Below are 20,481 nucleotides of genomic sequence, written 5' to 3'. Positions count from 1 at the left end.
CCATATGTTTGTACTTTTGAAATGAAAACTGGAAATTCTTTTAGAAAGTTGCAGAAGGTAACTGTTATCTATAAAATACACACATATGCACATATCTGTGTATGAACCAATATTTAAGAAGATGGACAGGGGTGAAGTTCCTTCACTCCTCTGAGCCCCGTCCCTCTTCTGTAAAATGGGAATGGTAACACTGCTTTCCTTACAGTGTTGCTGAGGATTCAGTGAGGTAGGTTATGTAAGTGTTCTGACATTATGGGTCTTCATAGTGACAGCAGCATATTATATTATACAACATCACATATTATACATCATATTATACAACACATATTATACATCATATTATACAACATCACATATTATACATCATATTATACAATATCACATATTATACTGCTTATCCTCTCAAAAACAAAAACCCCAACTACGTCTGAACCAAAATAAGCTTTGTTAGGACATTGTTTTATGGGAGAGAGATGCCTGATTTTATCCTTTACCTGGACACTAGAATCTTGATTTTACAGTCACTTAGCAACAGTTTTCTTTATAGAAGAATGGATGAAGGGTTCTCAGGATTTCATAAATTGGTTACAAATGATTGAGAAGTAAAAAAAAATATATATATAGCATATAGTTATGTATATAAATACTGTTATATTCAGATGTGTATCTATATTTGAATTTATATATACACACACACACACTGCGTTTTAGACATTGATAGGTGGGTAGACATTGATAGAGCTAGTACATGTGTGTCTGTTCTTTTCCTCCTCACTAAGCTTAGTCGTTGTTCAGCACTTGCTCAAGGACAGACACATCTTCAGGTCTCCACTGGCGGGTATCTGTGGAAGGCTCGGCTGCCTTCTGATCATTCCTCAAGACGCCAGAAAGGCTGGAAAGGTGCTGGAACTGGTTCTGCTCTCTAACTTGGAGCTCTGTTTTTCCTTCGTCATTGTATCCACCCTGCAAATAATACTGGGCTCACCTGTGATGGAAGAGAAGGTTTAAATTCTCCCTGATTGGAAAGAGTCGCTTTCAAGTCTAAACTCCAAAACCACTTACTGGGTACCATCATATAGTCCCTGCCTCCATCCCATCCTGACTTCTTGCCAATTGCTTGGGGTTGGGGACCACGGGGGATTGCTTACTCTTCTATATTGTGTGAATTTCATCTCAGCACCCTTGATGAAATAGGTATTGTTTGAAATGTTACCTGATGAAATGAAATTGGAATCAGAATTCTGGAGAGTTGACTCAAGTCTCACTGGTTAACAAATAAGAATTATAATTTTGCAAAGAGTAAACCATAGAATTCTTGTCACCTAAATTCCTCAAGAGGTCTGTGGTTTAACTTTCATCTCATTCTTCTGTGTCTAAAGTCCCTCCCCTCAAGGACCCTTAGCCTGAATCCACAAACTCCCCAATTCCTTTTTTTTTTTTTTTTTTTTTGGCTTAAATGCAACTCTGATATACAGAGCCTGGGCCTGTTTCATTGTGCTCTTACGTAATTTTGAGATTCTATCATCACTTTGAAATCTCTCCCAGACACTTGCCTCCCCTTCCTTCCCACTGCAGGAGCAGGTCCAGGTTGCTTATTAATTACATTCCTGAGGCTCGGTAGCAGCGAATGCAGTTTGGGAAGGTGGGCTGGCGGTGCATGCATGTGACTTGCTTCTCACAGAGAAGAATACCTGACTGAGGAGGTCAGTGAGCTCAGGCAGTTTCAGTAATGATCAAGAGTGCCAAGGTCAAGGATTTTAACCCTGGCTCAGTGGGTGGAGATTCCATGTCCTTAATGCCACCTGGCCCTTTCCCTGGTACCCACAGCGAGTGCCCAGGCAAGAGGCTCAGAGCCACCCATTTTCCTGAGAAAAATACCCAGAGTGCACATGCTGATTACTGACGGTAACTAAAGAATGTCCACTTTTTAAATGAAAGACAGTAGGCTGCTGTGTGCACATAAATATAGACATCCTTTTGTTTTTCTGTACTCCGCCCCTCTAAAGCAGCGCTGTGCTCTCTTCTGCATGGGCTTCCGTGGTGTAGGCTGTGAACTGTCTCGGGTTCACCCCATGGTCAAAGCTCCACTCTCCTTTCTCCTCTTCCCAGTTCCTGCCGCGATCTCTTCACCGCCCCACTCATTACACGGTTGACGCAACTGCAGTCTCGTCCGCAGGCCTGTTCCTCCTCTGCGCATGCGTTCCCTGTCCCGCTCTGTCACTTCGGCAGCTTTGTGATCTTGGACAAGCCCCTTGACCTTGCTGAACCTCGTTTTCACATCCATAAAAGGATTATGATGACACTTCTTCCTCCCTACCTCCCAGGAGTGCTGTGAAGAGCGAATATGCCAGAGAATAGTGTAAACCCCCAACTTTGTACAAATGGAAGCTGTTACTATTGAATCTCTTTGACGATGGGAACCAGGTCTCACTACCTGATAGCTGAATCCTTGCTGCCTTGCCCGCTCCGAACAGAAGACCCTGCCAGTGAGACAGGAAAGGATGGGGGAGACAGAGAGAGGGGAAGGACAACTTTTGTCAGTTTTTATACCTTATTTTCCTAATTATCATTCTCTCCCTCAATATATAACTATCTTAATGAAAGATGGATTTTTTTTTTTTTTCAAAAAAAGTTTTGCGTTGGGCAGCAGAATGGTGTTTTTTCCTCCAAAATCTTTCTCTACATCTCTTTCTTCCTCAGATAGCTTGGCACTGATACTGGAATTCATTCTGATCACTTGATTTTATGGTCATGAGAAAATTAAATTATTTAAATGGCAGATAAGATCAGAAACCAAATGCCTCATTTGATGGGTTAGGTCAGCCAGAGAGATACATCAAACCGCCAACGGTTTCAGTCATTGGTGGCAGAACCAAAATTCACCTTCATCTCTTCCTTCAGGCTGCCCCTGAATTAATGAACTGTCAGTGATCATTTCTGCCTGCCTTTGAAGGGTATCTCAGGGACTAACACTGGGCACGCGTATTCAGTCGCTGAGTCACGTCTGACTCTCTGCAACCCCATGGTCGGTAGCCCACCAGTCTCTTCTTTCCATGGGATTTCCCAGGCAAGAATACTGGAGCAGTTTGTCATTTCCTCCTACAGGGGATCTTCCCGGTCCAGGGATCAAACCTGCATCTTCTGTGTCTCCTACATTGGCAGGCAGATTCTTTACCACTATAAAGCTCTTTTCTGGATCAGTGCAAAGATTTTTGTTCAGGAAGTTTTCAGAAAAACAGATTTGCTGCTGCTGCTGGGTCATCATAGTCTCTGCCTGAGGTCCACACTTGAGTTTGTTTATGTATGTTGATCATTGGATCACAGAAAGAATAAAACTCCCTTCATAACTAGTTGCACACACATCGAGTTTTAACAGCATTCAGTACTGCACAGCTTGGTGTCTCGGGTCCGTGGGGGTTTGAGGGAACCCCCAGCTCGTCTTTGTACCTTTGGGTTCCGTCACAGGGTACTTGTGTGCCTCACCAGTTCTTCCACCAGTAACTGTCTTTCTGGTGTGTCCGATAGCACTTTGGAGCCAGGCAGACCTGGGTTCATATTCCAGCTCTGTAGTTTAGAGGCAGGATGGGTTTAGGCAAGTCCCTTAACTTCCAAGAACTTCAGTTTCCTCATCTATAAAACAGATGACAAGAGGGAGGGGACATATGTATACCTACGGCTGATTCATGTTGATGTATGGAAATCAACAACATTGTAAAGCAATTATCCTCCAACTATAAATAAATGAATTTAAAAATCCACAGATGACACTGCCTACTTTGCTGATTTGGCTTACGGTATAGAGGCAATGGATGTAAAGGTGGGAGAAGGTATTGAAGGAAGATAAAATGTCTGTTTCTTCAACTTTTCCATCAAGCCCAAGTTCTACCTATTGGTTGCATTAATTTAGCTTTTATCTTTTATAGCACACATACATAACTTTCAATAATAGTAGTAGTAAATATAAGGCATTTTGCTTTTCTATATGAAATCACATGCTTTCTTGTTGCCTTTCATCTGATTTTCCAGGACCAGGCAGAAAATCTTCAGAAAGCTTAGTGTATAATTTATCTCTTTTGGAATTTTTTTTCCTTCTTTTGGTTAAAAAAATTTTTTTTTTCAAAAAACCAAAACCCACCAAGTCGGACATCATTTCTAAATTTGAATCTCCTTTTTAAAAAACTGTGGTTCAGTGAGTTTAAAGAGAGGTTTCTCAGAAACAAATGCAGTGTATATTTTTCAACTCCACAAAGATTATGTCACAATTCCAAACAGCTATATATATATTTTTTTCCTAATAAGGCAAAAGCTTGGAGATAGTTTTCTTTCTTGCTTTTTGAATAGAGAAAACATTCCTTTACGAAAAAAAATTCACTTTCTGGTTCTTTGGAATAGCAACTTAAACGCAAGTGGTACTTTGGTGGAATTGGATCTAGTATCAGTAAATATCGAACGGTAGGGACTTGGTCAGGTGGTGGAATGAGAGAGGAACACGGTATCTCTGCCTTCAGATGCCCAGGCTCCTCATAAAGGAAATTGATAAATGAGCAGGCAGTTGCTGTATAATAGAGTCCTGTGAGAAGACAGAGAAGACTCTAACCCAACTGGGAGGAAGAGGCAGCCTTCTTAGAGGAGGTGATACCTGGACTGTGGCTTGAAAGGTGTGTGTGTGTGTTAGCTGCTCAGTCGTGTCTGACTCTGCTATTCGGTGGACTGTGGCCTGCCAGGCTCCTCTGTCCGTGGAATTCTCTGGGCGAGAACACTGGAGTGGGTTGCCGTTCCCTTCTCCAGGAGATCTTCCTGACCCAGGCGTCCAACCCGGTCTCTGGCACTGCAGGCAGATTCTTTACCACCTGAGCCACCTGGGAAGCCTTGGAAGATGAGTAGGAGTCTAAGGAGCTGAGAAAGGATGTTACAGGCAGAGGGAGCTCTGTGTTCTACAGGCATAGAAGTGTTAGAGGTAAATTTAAGGAACATCAGGGTATGATTTGGGGAAAATGGAGAGGAAGACTGGAGGCAGATCTGGAGGGGCCCATGCAACACTGAGGGGTCTGAATTTTAAGCAACAAGGAGGTGTTGAATGAACCGCCCAAGAAGCCTTACACCAGAAGGAGACCTTGGACATCAGAGTCTAGCATTTCACTTGGCAGATATGGAAAGTGAGAACCAAGAATGGAAGTCCTCGTGGCTGCACAGTTAATGTACATCTTTGTATAGCCCCAGTGGTGCTTGGCGGGGAGGCTTAGGTAGGGGGAGCCTTCACAATGAAATTCCAGTGTTGTCCTTGTGAAGGCAGATTCTCATAGGAACATTTGGCCGAGGATTTATCATGGGGACTGCATGGTTTGGGCTAGTGACCCCAGCATGCCTTTTTGCATATTATGTCCTTTAAAGGAAAGGCTATCACTAGCTAGAAATGCTCTTTGGCTATTTTTAGGCTGTGTGGTAGGGGGAAATTAGTGGAATTCTTAAGGTCAGCTCCAGCTGTTTTTCTCCAAAAGACCAGCTGAATTTTTCATGAGATGTGCTCATTAGGGCTTTTGCCCTTCAGTGAGGCATTCTACTGAGTCTGAGTCAGCCTGTCCTGGGAAATAAGGGATGAGAGTGTGAGGGAAAGTAGACCAAAATTGGAATGGCTGCTGCCCTTTTTAAAATGTTATGCACTAATTAACATTAAGTGCTAATTACTGGCAAGTGCTGTCTTAGATACGGTGGGTTATTTCTCATACCTTCTCAATCACAGTGAAGATCTTTCTGGATTATGACTACCTTAAAGGATGGTTGGGTTTTGAAGATTCAGGGATGTTCTTATATGTAAAGTCTGGCTCGATGCCTAGGTAGAGATAGTGGTGACTAATTACATGGTAATTACACTGAATAGCACCTTTCATTCGGGACTCTCATCTCAGAACACTGTGTAGATACCAAGTCAGGTATTCTTTAAGAATCCTGTGAGGGGAATTTGCCTGTGGTTATTTGGCATCTAAAGTTACAACACTGCCTCTCTGCTGTGTGTCAGGGACTCTCTGCAGGCAGGTGAAGCGAAAGCACCCTTCATTTCTTCTCGAGTGCTCCATGAATATTTTTTCCTATCCAGTCTTAGGGTGTCTGTTTGGAGCTCACGCTGTGTTAGAAGGTGAGTGGATAACTAGCTGTACAGCAGTTTTCAACGCACAAACTGTCTTCCCACATGTGATCTCATTCACCCCTGTAGTGATTTCAGCAAGGGAGGTGGGCCGTGGTTAGTCTCAATTTTAGAAAGGAGGAAACGGAGACTCAGGTACGTGGTATGTTTCGGTCACCAAGGTAGTAAGTGGGTGACTCAATTTCAAACCAGATCTTATGACTTTAAATCTCTTGTTCTTTGCTCTTCATGATGCTGCCAACTAGATTGAGAAATAAAGGGCCAGGTTTCTCATCTAGCATAAAAGTGGTTTAAGGAATGCCTTTAAAAGGAAGGTGACTCAACTGCATACCCAGCTAACGAATGAAGGATCGTGTCCAGTGTGGGATTTCTAGACGTGATGGAGTAAAAGTGAACTTTGACCCACTAGCTCTGGAATGACAGCTGTTCTCTGAGTTAGAACAAACACAGTGACGTTAGAATAGAAGTGCATAACTTATGCTTATGAAAACAATATTTTTTATTGTTGGTTGGAAGGAACAGTAGTGGAGAGGCATTAACTAATGAGAGGCGATCTTAGAAAGTTTCCATCTTAATTCTGTCACATTGATGATCAGAAGGTGAGCCAGTGTACTTCTCCCCTTCTCTCTGAAATGGAGAAAAAGGAGGCCATCCTCACTATACACAGAACAGGAAGCCTGAGTCTATGCTCCCAACACATCGGTGGCTTAATATTAAAAATCTGTTTAAAAAAACCACTGCATGCAAGGTACTGTGTGTCTACAAAAATGAAGTGGATATTTTAGTAAACCCTCCCCTTAAAGAATCTAGAAATGGGAATTGGAAGAATTCCCTACACTCACTGCTATGGGCCCGGGTTTCCTCTCTAGTTGGGGAACTAATATCCCACCAGCCGCTCTGCTGCATGGTCCAAAAGAGAAGGAATTCAGCGTGTAATGTATATAAGTTTCTGTAATGTTTATGTAGCTATTGAATACTCAGTGTGTCAGGCACTTATATGTGAACTTAAATCTTCTCAACAACCTAGTGAGAAAGGTATGATGCCCATTTTACATATGAAAAGCCTGAGACTCAGGGAAGCCAAGTAACTTGCACAAGAGTGTCACCTTCTACCCGGGTCTGTCTGACTCTAGAGTCTGTGCTCTTTCGTACTTCAGATGAGAGATGTACGGAGAAGAGCTGGGAGGGGTCAGTGAAAGGGGGAATTATGGCCAGTTTATGGAAGGCATATTTGTGAGGGGACGGGGGCTGCAGGGACAGCTTCATGGATGAGGTGTCATTTAAGCTGGGACTTGAGTGATGGGTAAGGTTTGGGTGTGTGGAGATATAAGGAAAAGATATTCCAGGTGATTCCTGGGTTGGGAAGTTCCCCTAGAGAAGGGATAGGCTACCCACTCCAGTATTCTGGCCTGGAGAATCCCCACGGACAGAGGAGCAGAAACTACACATGCCTGATGATGACTGTGTGCAGCGGATATTGGTCTGGCTGGGATTCACAAGGTAGGAAAGGGTCCATGGGAAAAAAGACTGGATAGGGAGGTTGGGAGGATAAAGATGTCAGTACAAGGAATGTGGGCTCACTCTGCGATCAGGGCTTCCCTGGTGGCCTGGGTGGTAAAGGATCTGCCTGTAATGCAGGGGGCCTGAGTTTGATCCCTGGGTCAGGAAGATCCTCTGGAGGAGGGAAGGGCAACCCACTCCAGTCTTCTTGCCTAGAGAAATCCCATGGACAGAGGAGCCTGACAGGCTACAGTCCATGGGTCGCAAAGAGTTGGACATGACTGAACAACTAACACTTTCACTTTTTTTCCACTTTTTTCACTTTTTGGTAGTCAGGGAAGAGCTAGGGAAGATGTTTTTGTTTTTGTTTTTGTTTTTCCCAAAGAGCTGCATCTGTTTATTGTCACCTTTTTATCTACATTGTGAAGATTTAATTCCTTTGCTTAGAATTCTTTTTTCTTTATTTTTTATTTTCTAAATTATTACAGTATGATAATTCATTTACAGACAACTTGGAAAATATAGAACAAAGTTACATGTAATTTCACTATGTGTTACAGTTTTTTGGGGTAGATAAATTAAGATTTTTACTTGAAGTTCCAATATTAAATTATCAAAGAAACAGAGAATGAATAGACAGAAAAGTGGAAGGGTATATAATAGTAGGCCTGAAAAGTGTGCTGAACCAATTCAACATAATTAAGATTTAGATAATTTTCACAGAACAGTAGGGTACAAATTCTGTTGAAGAACTAGGTAGGGTTCTTGAGTATGGCATCCTCGAAGCAGGGCTTTGGAATATGAGTCTAGCTGGACTGTGTATGGTAGCCAGGAGAGAGAATGAACCAGCAATTAAAGGAGCCATGTCCAGTTCATGTCCATCTGTTTCTAAATGAGAGAGGAAAGGAGAGAAAAGGTTGAAGTGGACAGAGCACAGAGATCCAATCAGCCGAACCTGCTGGCAACTGATTGGCTGTATGGCAAGGAGACGAAAGCGTCAGCCCTTGGTGGTGCTTATGAGGCTGTATTTAGTTAACAGGGTTCCAGGCAATGAGCTGGGAGTTCAGAGATGAATAAGGCGTGCTATCAGGCTCTGTCTGTTTCTATTGCTGCTGTGCAAATTACCACAAACTTCGTGACTTGAAACAACACAGCATTCTTATCTTACAGTTCTGGAGACCAGAAGTCTGAAATGAGTCTCACAGGATAAAGGAGTCGGCAGAGCTGAGGTCCTGCTGGACATGTTCGGGGAGAATCAGTTTTGGTTCCTTTTCCAGCTGTTAGAGGTTGCCTGCCTTCCTTGGCTCATGGCCCCTTCCTCCATCTTCAAAGCGCATCACCCAACCTGTCTTCATCCTCATGACTGTTCTGCCTCCTTCAGACCATCCTGCTTCCTCATAAGGACCTCGTGATTACCTTGGGTCTACATACATAATCCAGGATAACTCATCCATCACAGTATCCTCAGTCATGTTCATATAGCCCCTTATCCCATGTGCTATATTCACAAATCCAGGAATTAGGATGTGGCCGTCTTTGGAGGACCATTATTCTGCCTACCAGAGAGTTAGCACTTCTTTGGACGCTAACTTGTCAAACCTTTTTTGTCCCTATAATCTCTTTTTTGTTCCCTTTATTCAATAAAGGAGGCAGCTGTTGAGAGTTCAGGCACCACACTAGGCACTGAGGGTTCGGGGATGCCAAGGCACCTCTCTGCCCTGCTCTAGAGGAAGCAAAATTAGAGAAGGGCTGCTAATGTAGAGCCAGAGACCAGGATGTCAGACTTTTGGCTTTGATTTTTGCAAGCTGAGGTCTAGGCCTGAGATGACAAGATATAGAAGAATTTTTGGTAATTTAAAAATGGGATCCTCCTACCCACCCTCTCTACTGCCAAACCCCAATCCCAAGTTTAGATTTCTTCTCAATCTACTCAAAGGCCTCTGGGGCGGAGGTGTTTGCTGAGACCAGGAGTTTGACTCCTTTTTAGAATACGGTGGGAGGTTAGAAGAAGGAGACAGTCTAAAGAGGAAAACAGAAAAAGCAGCAGCAGTAACACTCCAACCTCAAGTTGCATAGAAAGGTGATGTTACTGTTTTTGTTTAGCTGCTAAGTTGTGTCTGACTCTTTGCAACCTCGTAGCATGTAGCCCACCAGGCTCCTCTGTTCATGGAATTTCCCAGACAAGTATACTGGAGTGGGTTGCAATTTCCTTCTCCAGGGGATCTTCCTGGCCAAGGGATCAAACCTGCGTCTCCTGCATTGGCACGTGGATTCTTTACCATTGCACCACCAGGGGTGAAATTTCCAAAAGGTAATAAGAGTTGATGAAATGTTGAAGATTTAGTCAGCTGGTATCCATGAAGCACCTACTATGTCCCTGATCATTTAACTTACAGCCTAATGTCATCTCACAGAAACCCTGTAAGGTAGGCCTTGCTGTCTACAAAGCATAGACCAAGTAACAAACCCAGAGTCCATAGCAGAACTGCCAAAGAACTGATGAAGGATTAGTCCCCTTCCAGGCGTCTTTTGACTTTAAAGCCAATGTGTCTTCCTACTCCATCACAGCAGCCTCTTATGTCGAAGGGATAAGATTAATGCATGTACTCGGCTTTATTCACCTGTATCCATTTCAAAACCAGAGTCTCTTTAGAGGATGAAGCGGAACAAGGAAGACCTCACACACAGGAGGCAGTTGACGTATCTTTGATGGGATAATTAATGGCTTGACCAGAGGGATTTGTGCAGGTGTGGGCCTGGAGCAAGGCCAGTGAGGTACCCAGGGCACAGACTCTATGGAGACAGGCTCATACAAGTATGGGCACTGCACTTGCCATACCCGGACAGTGAGTGCCTCCTTAGTCGTGTGCCCAGGGTGCCTGAGTAGGAGGGAGACCTCGCTCTCAGGGCACTTCAGCACAGTGTGCTGTGCTCACACAATGTTGACTGTGAATTTTGTGCTCTGGGCATCTTGCGTCCCTCACCCTAGGTCCTCACTTTGTGCTGAGGCCAGAGGAGGAGAGGACCAGTGAGTTCAGTGGTCTCAGTACTGGCTGTACATTATAACCCTCTGGGCAGCTTTGAAAAAAAAACCATCTGGGGTAAGATATAACCCCAGACCAATCAAATCAGAATCACTGGCATGGGGTGGCATGGAGAAGGGATAGGAGGCAAAGACCTGGGCATAGATGTATTTTTTAAAGCTTTTCACGTGATGCTAATATACAACCAGGATTGGGAACCCCTGAGTTTGTACATTAGGAGAGAGTCTCTCACTGCCAGGGTAAGCAAGAATGTACATGATTGTAGCAAAAGTGAGGGTTTAAGTAGTTTTTTTAAAATGTGAGCTGATGATGGCTACAGTTCAGTTAACTTTATGATTCTGGGTTTAATTCCAGCCTGGTTAATAAATCAGCTGATTCTTCCACTCCCCTTCTCTGAATTTGAAACCTGGAAAATAATTAAATGTAGAATTCATCTTTAATGGCTGTAGTTATCAAGTGCTGGTTTCAGGGCTGCTGTGAAAGGCAGCTCAACCCACTTTATTGGCCCATTTGCAAATCCTTCTGAGGGTTGAAACTGTGTCTGTCCTGAAAGAGAAAGGAAGTCCCCTCTGGGTGTCCCAGCACTCACATTAGGGAGCCATGTGACCCTAAACAAGTGTTCTGACCCCGCTGCGTCTCGCCTTCCTCATCTCTACAAAGAGGTGCTTGTGACTCCATGGTTCAGCTGTTACTTCATTTCTGTGTTTGCTCTTGTTCCAGCTGGGAAACAATTGCTATACAAATGAGCATGCTTAACTTTGACAGCTGTGCTCTGTAACCAGTCATTTCTGACATATAAGGAATCCTTTAAAGCTGTGATTTCCAAACCTGGCCAAACATCATGTGGGAAATTTTCAGAAAATGCAGATTCCTGAACTTCATCCCTGAAGATCTTTCTCCCCTGCCCCACTGCCCCATTAAATGTGGTGTTTAATCAATGCAGCCCTGGTCAAACTATCTACTTTTACTCATTGGGTCTTTTTTTTTTCCTCTTTTGAACTTTTAATTTTGTTTTGGGGGCTTCCCGGGTGACTCAGATGGTAAAGAATCTGCCTGCAATGTGGGAGACTGGGGTCTAATCCCTGGGTTGGAAAGACCCACTCCCATATTCTTGTCTGGAAAATTTCATGGACAGAGGAGCCTGGCGGGCTCCAGTCCATGGGATCACAAATAGTTGGACGCGACTGAGCGACTAGCGTCACCACATAGCCAATTTAACAATGTTGTGATAGTTGCAGGTGAACAGTGAAGGGACTCACTGAAGCCATGCACATACATGCGTCCATTCTCCCCCAAACCCTGCTCCCACCCAGGCTGCCACGGGACATTGTGAAGATCTTGATTCAGTGGGTTGTTTTCTCCCCCGACGTGGCAGGTGGGATCTTAATTCCCCAACCAGGGATCAGACCCATGCCCCTTTGCAGTGGAAGCATGGAATCTTAGCCACTGGACCACCCAGGAAGTCCTGGTCTTCAGTAGGTATTAAGTGATATCTGGGAATGTGCCACTCATCAGCCAGGTTAGGATGTAAGCAATGATTAGGTTAATTAAAGTGCTAGAATCTCCAATCTCGGTATCCCTCGAGAGTTTACAGTTAAGTCATAGTTCTTCGAGGAAGCCTTCCCTGGGCCCCAAGACTGTGTTAAGGCCCCTGGTTAAAAGTTTAATAGCATCCTGTTCTTCTGCCTCATAGGACTTCCTGGGCTAGTTCACACCTGTCTTCCTTTCCAGAATGTAAGCTCTCTGAGGGCCAGGATTGTGTACACTATTACAGCTTTTGGGGCATGCAACTTCCCCTCTTTCAGAATGGAGATCCGGGCCTTTGGTGGATGCTGCGGTTGCCTTGGGAGAGGAAGTTTCTCTCTGGCTTTTTGACCGGAGGCACGACTCCAGGGGCTTCCCAAGCTGTGTCATCAGTGAGAGCCAGTGGATGTTGGGTTTCACAGCAGCTCCGTGCCATGTCTGATGGGCCATGTTCATCCTCTCTCAAAGTTCCTCGGTGTGTTGTCAAAGTAAGTCATCCCCGTTGTAGGCTGTCATCCTTTTTTTAGATTTGAGTTTTCAGCCCAAGTGTGAAGATTAAAATGAATTTTCAGCTGCCTATCTCCTCAGCTTGTTTCTCTCTACTGTTTTTATCTTTGGAAATTCTGATATTCCCAAATAATACAGATTTTAAAAGGTGGTTTAGGCATATTTATTGAGACTGAAAAGTTCCAGTTCCCTCCCTTGGCATTTCAGCCTCTCAGGGTTTGACCCTAGATACTGTTTCCGCATTTGTGATCACACTCCAGCTACCAGCCTTGAAAATCCTGTCTCCATAGTTTCATGGCCAGTGCACTTGTCCAGAATGCCCCCTCTCTTCTTCTCAGCCCCCAAGATTTTCTTCCTCTGATCTCCTGCCTAAGTCCCTGTGGCCCTGATGCTTGGTTTATACCTCCTGTATTACCGCTTAATGTAGTACTTGTATGAGGGTAGCTTGTGAAAGTGTTAGTCACTCAGTCGTGTTGACTGTTTGTGATCCCATGGACCGTAGCCCACCAGGTTCCTCTGTCCATGATTGAATTCTCCAGGCAAGGATACTGGAGTGGGTTCTTCTCCAGGGGATCTTCCTAACCCAGGAACTGAACCTGGGTCCCCTGCATTGCTGGTGGATTCTTTACCATCTGAGCCACCAGGAAAGCCCCACGAGGGTAGGTGTATGTGGTACTGTCTTCCTCAGACTGCCTATTATCTTACCCTTGCCTGGGACTTGATTAAACTCTTAGCTTCCTGTGGGTACCGTAATCTAAACTTACCTGGGAATGGCAGGTGAGCCTTTCTAGAAGTCCACAGATTATTATTAAGTTGGAAGATGAGATTAAGGGGTAGGGAGCATTGTCACATAGGAACAATCTTTACTTCTCAGTTCTTAGTTCGAGGTGACCAAGTCAGTCTGTGGGAAATGTTACCGGTCAGCTGCGTCAGTCTGTCCCTGAAGGAGGTACCTGAAGAAGAAAAATGGCTTCCACCTTCGGAAGAGCCCTCCCCAAAGTGAAACCTCTGTTTATTGAGGTGCCCGTCAATTTTGATTTTTTCACTTATTCCTCTGTAAAAAAGAAAGAAACTCATTGGATAACTTATTCTTTATTATTCCGTCTGTATTTTTTCATTTGTTCGCTTCTTCCTGGGCTCATTTCATGTGTTCATTTTATTTATTCATTAAGCTCAGGTTGTTTTTGAGAAGCTACTCTGGACCCGTCACAAGGCAAGTATTCTTTCAAGAAGCCAAATTTAGGCAACACGTTAGATTGAGTAATTTACCTGTATTTTTTAATAATGATGAAAGCATAGACCATGTAGAAACAAAATATTCATATGGCATTGTTTCCTGACAGGGCTGTGGACAAAATTTGCTATTCATATAAACACATTTCTTGGGGAGAGGTGTGTGGGAGGGCATTCAGGATGGAGGGGACACACATATGCCTGTGACCAATTCATATTAATATGTGGCAGAAACCATCATGATACTGTAATGTAATTATCCTCCAGTTAGAATACTTAAATGAATTTAAAAATAAATAAATCAAATATATATATATAAATTCTGATTGAGTTTAAAAAGCACAAAGCATCTTTTAGGAATAGTTTCTGATTTCAGCGATTGCTCGCATTCTGAGAGGCTAATGAGCCCGTATAAACACCTGCGTGTTGACTTGGGTGCCCTTTTCTGTATCCATGCTTGTTGTCTTTTCCACGTCTATCCACATAACAAACCTAGAGGGCCCAGCCATTTTCCTGTTCCTGACAAGCTGGGCAGAGAGGAGCATGCCATGCTCTGAGAGCCAGGGCGTGATGCTCATAGGAAACGACACAGAAGGAAGTAGGCCGTCCAGAAGGAGGAACAGCAGGTGAGAACAGGCCTGGGCCGGGAGCCAGGACTCCTGGGCTCTGGTCTCATCCCTGTGCCTGATGAGCTGTGCGACCTCTCAGGGAATAAGTGGGGATGGGCGTGCAGCGACAGATTAAAAGTAGCAGCTTTATTTAGCATTTGTTTGTGAACATATATTTATTCTTATTGGAATATAGTTGCTTTACAATGTTGTGTTGGTTTCCGCTGTGAAGCAGTTATATGTGTATATATAGCCCCTCCCCCTTGGACCTTCCTCCCACCCCTCTGGGTCGTCACAGAGCACAGAGCTGAGCCTCCCGTGCCAAGCTGCACCTTCCCACTAGCTGTCATTTTCCGCACGGTGGTGTATGTATGTCAGTGCTCTTCAGAGTCTTACAGCCCTCGGTTCAGATCACATTCTGGTTGAGCAGCTGTGGACGTTACTTAACTCCTCGAGCTCCGCGTTATCCACAGCATGTGGAGAAGACCCGCCGCATTCAGTGGGCAGAGGGATGAACTGCTCTCCTGTGGGTGAAGGATCTTAGCACCACATGCTCAGTTTTCAGCCTAGAGAAACATGACCGAGATGGTGAGAGGCTTGGAAAACATCCTGTGAGGAACAGCGGAGGGGAGGAAGTTCAGCTCCCTCTCAACAGAGACGCAGGGAGAACACGAGTGCTGTCTGCCTCATAGACTGTTGTGTGAAAGGGAGAGTGAGCCGAGGGCAGCAAAGGGTGGGAATGGCAGGCAAGTTCGACCCTGGAGCGAACAGCCTGAGAAGTGGGGCAGCCCAGCGGGGGGAGCTGGCAGCTTAGGGCCTGCGAGCCCTGGCCGTGTGGCCCGGTGGTCTGATGACTGCGGGGTGGGGGGCGTGGTGGGGGTGGGATGAGAGATCTCTCTGCCAGGAGGGAGGTGGGCTAAGCATCTCAGATTGTCCCACTCCATTTATTCCTTATGAGGATTCTCAGGAACCATCTGTGGGTAATTCTGCTTATCCTTGGATGCCTCTCTGAGGGCTAGCATTCTTTTTTTTTTCTTTTGAACTTTTTATTTTGTGTTGAGGTATAGCCCTAGTGGCTCAGACAGTAAAGAATCCACCTGCGATGTAGGAGACCTGGGTTTGATCCCTGAATTGGGAAGAACCCCTGGAGAAGGGAATGGCAACCCATTCTAGCATTGTTGCCCAGAGAATCCGATGGACAGAGGAGCCTGGTGGGTTATAGTTCCATGGGGTCTCAGAGAGTCAGACATGCCTGAGTGACTAACACAATTTTGGGGGCTTCCCTGGTGGCTCAGAAGGTAAAGAATCTGCCTGCAATGCAGGAAACCCAGGTTCAATCCCTGGGTTGGGAAGATCTCCTGGAGAAGGAAATGGCAATCCGCTACAGTATTCTTGCCTGGAGAATGCCATAGGAAGAATTCTCCATGAGGAGCCTGGCAGGCTACAGTCCATGAGGTTGAAAAGAATCGGACACCACTGAGCACCTAACACTTTCACTTTCATAGCTGATTAGCAATATTGTGATAATTTCAGGTGAACAGCTGAAAGACTTAGCCATATGTATGCATGTATCCATTCTCCCCCAAAGTCCCCGCCCATCCAAGCTGCCACATAACACTGAACAGAGTTCCCTTTGCCATACAGTAGGTCCTTGTTGGTTATCCATTTTAAATACAGCATGTGTACATGACCATCCCAATCTCCCTAACTATTCCTTCTCTGTGGCAACAATAAGTTCTTTTTCTAAGTCTGTGAGTCTCTTTCTGTTTTGTAAGTTCATCTGTATCATTTCTTTTTAGGTTCCGCATACAAGGGACGTCATGTGATATTTGAGCATTTGGTTTTAGACATGGTGGTTTATCATTGCTGTGGGGAAGCCTCTTAATTGATCAGGGCTGCCTTTGTTCCCCCCAGACCCACCCTGACTCGAGCATACTTGTTCTGCTCTCCTGCTGCCTCCCAGATTTTTCTTTCACAGCTTCCTTCTTGATGTCATGGGACTGTCAGAACAGTTTGCTTCTCTTCTGAAAACCTCATCATGTGAGAGTCAGGACTTCCTCGAATTTTCCTTCCCTTCCCTGAGGTCATGGAGAATGTTATGGTCTTCCTTGAGGCTTTGGGACAGCAGCAGCCGTCCTAGACAGGAGAAGGTGCCATTGGGGCCGCTCCTTGGAGCACAGTGAGTTGTGGGAACAAATGCTGCTGTTAATCAGGCTTTTTAGCCTGGCTCTGGCTAGTCGAGTGATGGGGATTAGGCCTACGAGCCTCGCTCTTCTCTTTGCTGGCATTAAAAGCAGACACCAGCTGTGGTGTTTCTCCCTTCAGTTTAACTTTTGGACAGCTGGCAAAGAAAATAAGCTTTTATAGATGTGGCAGAACAGGGCTGAAACTTGCAAGATATTTTTTGGGGTGTTTGTTTCCATCCAGTTGTGTTGAGATATAACTGACATACAGCACTGTATAAATCGAAGGTGTACAGGTGGCTTGGTGTTAAAAAAGAAAATCTGTCTGCCAGTTCAGGAGCCTTGGGAGACAAGAGTTTGATCCCTGGGTCAGGAAGGTCTGGAGAAGGGAATGGCAAGTCACTCCAATATTCTGGCCTGGAGAATCCCATGGACAGAGGCGCCTGGTGGGCTACAGAGAGTCGGACATGACTGAGCGCCTGAACGCACATGTGTACAGCGCAATGATCTGACTTAGATGCAGCATGCAGTGGTTATCACAATAACTACAGTGAACATTCATCTCATATGGACATAAAAATTAAAGACGTAGAAAAAATGTATCTTGTGATGGAAGCTCTCAGGATTTATTCTCGTAACCCCTTTCATGTTTAACACACAGCAGTTTTAATATAGGTATCATGTTGTACATTCTGTCCTTAGTGTTTATTTCTCTTGTTCCTGAAAGTTTGTACCTTTGGACTGCCTTCTTCCAATTCCCCTTGTCTCCAAGCCTCAGCTCTGATAACCACAAACCTGATGTCTTTCTTTTCTGAGTTTGCTTTTGAAGCATGATTGACCTGCAGCACCCTGGTGGTCCCTGTTACACAGCGTAGTGATTCTGTATATCTGTACATTTCAAAACCGGCACAAGAAGAGCTGGGATTAAGCACAGTCTGCACCTGGAACCCTCCCGCATCCCTTTCAGCTGCTCATTCCTTATTTGTCCTCGACACTTTCTTCCTTCTCACCGGAGCCTCACAATAATCTCCGTAAGGAAGGGAAGGTAGGAGTGATTAGATCCACTGTGCAGGTGAGGAAACAGCCTTGGAGAAGCCGTGTGATTGATGTAAACCAGACAGTCGTGAGGAAGGCCTGGAGCTGGAACCCGGTGAGGAACACGTGGCTGATTTTTCAGTGTTGCGCCAGGCTCATGTTAAGGGGGAGGTGAATTCCCGTCCAGCTGTGTTCACGGGTGAGATACGTGAGTGCCTGTTACGTAGAAGGGAGCCGCAGTGGCAAGCGCTGGCTGGAGACACTGAGCACTCGGACACCCAGGCCTGCACGTAAACCAGGGGAAGACAGACATGAGTAGATGGGGTTTGGGATCCTCTGCTGAGTATCCTGGGTGAGGCAGTTAGGGGCTAATGGAGCACTCCAGAGCGGCACCAACCTGGCCTTGAGAGGATGGGGAAGACGTCTATAGTACGTGCCATCTCACTTGAGACCCAGGAGGTATTGTTTGAGGGAGGGGGATTCTAGGAGGAAAGTGAAAGTGTAAGTGTTAGTCACTCAGTCATGTCTGACTCTCTTCGACCCCATGGACTGTAGCCCACCAGGCTCCTCTGTCCATGGAATTCTCCAGGCAAGAATACTGGAGTGGGTTGCCATTCCCTTCTCCAGGGGATCTTCCTAACCCAGGGATTGAGCCCTGGTCTCCTTCATTGCAGGCAGGCGCTTTATCTTCTGAGCCACCAGGGAAGCCCAGGAGGGAGGGTAAGTATATGCAAAGGTCTGAAGGCAGAAAGAGCTGAAAACGTTCAGTGTGACAGGAAAAGAGTTTGGAAAAGAAAGCAGGTGCTACTTCACAGAGAGCCCTACAGGCCGCGGTGAGGGCTTTGAGCCTTAGCCAGTGGACGGTGGAAAGTTGGTGAAGGGTTTTAAACCTGGGAATGTGCCCTCGTCACATCTGAGTTTTAGAAGAATCCTCCAGCTGCAGGAGGAGGGTGGGAGGGAGGGCTGAACCTTAGGGGAACTATTTGCTCATCCTCCTCCTGCTGTGGACACGTCAGGCATCCCTGTTGCCAAGACTCATCCCTCCCGGATTTTTGCACGGAGGTTGCCCCCATGCTGACAGCCAGCTCTGGGCCAGTGATTCTTCTGTGCTTAAGCAGAGAATGAGAGTCCACAGGCAGACAGAAGGGCTTTTCTTCTGCTTCCCCAGTTTGAGGATCTGTGTGCAAGAGAGAATTAAATGGAAGGTCAATATTGGGGTGACTTATTCTAACAAAGCCAGTGGTGACTTGTTCTAAAAAATGCCAGCCCTGCTACACACAGAAGCTCGGTGGCAAGCACCTCCATGAGCCTCATAGTCTTCATCTGAAAAGCACACATAATAAAATGTTGTTCAGTCACTAAGTCATGTCTGTCTGTGACCCCATGGACTGTATGTAGCACACCAGGCTTCCCCTGTCCTTCACGTCCATCGAGTCGGTGACGCCATCCAGCCATCTCATCCTTTGTCATCCCCTTCTCCTCCTGCCTTCAATCCTTCCCAGCATCAGGGTCTTTTCCAATGAGTCAACTCTTTGCATGAGGTGGCCAAAGTACTGGAGTTTCAGCTTCAGCATCAGTCCTTCCAATGAACACCCAGGACTGATCTCCTTTAGGATGGACTGGTTGGATCTCCTTGCAATCCAAGGGACTCTCAAGAGTCTTCTCCAGCACCACAGAATAATAAAATACCTTCCTCCTTTGTGAGGATCCAATGAGATGATAAATGTAAACTGCCAGGCATGTAGGAGGTGCCCAGTAAGTATTTATTCCCTTTTCCTTTTTTCCTGCCTTCCCTTATCACTGATCCAGAAATCTTACAGTCAACTCCAAGCCCAGAATAGTCTGACCTATTTCCTTTCTGACCCGCTCCATTCTGTCCTTCTGGCACACTGATTGCCTTGAAGTTTCTTGAACACTCGAGACACACTCGCACCTCAGGACCCTCTGACACCTGTGTGGTTTGTTTCCTCATCTCTGGCAAGTTTTTGCTCAGTTATCATCCTCTCAGTGAGACCTGCCCTAGCCACACTCTTTAAAACTCCAGCACCCTTCATCTTATTATTGCTTTCCCAGCTTTATTTTCCTCTAAAGTTCTTATTACCTTCCCCAAATTTATATAATTTGTTTTTTATTTTTTTGTGTGTTTGTTATTAATTTGTTCATTATCCCCTCCAACTGGCATATACACTCCACAAGGACAGGAAGTTTTAAATGCCTTATTCATTGCTGTATCTTCAGTGCTAGAACAGTGTCAGGTGCATAATAAGCTCTCAGGAAGTGTTTGTGAAATGAATGAATGTTCGATTAGCTCTCATGATAACTGTTGAGAATATTGGGAGTTAGGGGAGCACCTGGGACTGAAGAGTCTTGACTGCCATCTGAGGGTTCTTCTGCAATCTGGCTGGGTAGTGACTCCCTGCTAGGAGTCTAGGAGACAAGAGTTCCAGTCCTTTACTCCTTTGTCTGTAAAATGAGGACCTTGCTCTTTGCCTCACTAAATAGCCTATTTTTATTAAAAAAAAATTGTTTTATTGATGTGTGTTTTTATTTGTTTATTTGGCTGCATCAGGTTTTAGTTGCAGCACTCAGGATCTTTCATTGCTGCACACCAGCTCTCTAGTTGTGGTGTGGGTTCTGGAGCGTGTGGGCTCAGTAGTTGCAGTGCTCAGGCTCAGTAGCTGTGGTGCTTGGGCTCAGTAGTTGTG

Source organism: Capricornis sumatraensis, chromosome 8, assembly GCF_032405125.1.
Source record: "Capricornis sumatraensis isolate serow.1 chromosome 8, serow.2, whole genome shotgun sequence".
Taxonomy (NCBI): Eukaryota; Metazoa; Chordata; class Mammalia; order Artiodactyla; family Bovidae; genus Capricornis; species Capricornis sumatraensis.
This window is presented reverse-complemented; position numbering follows the sequence as displayed.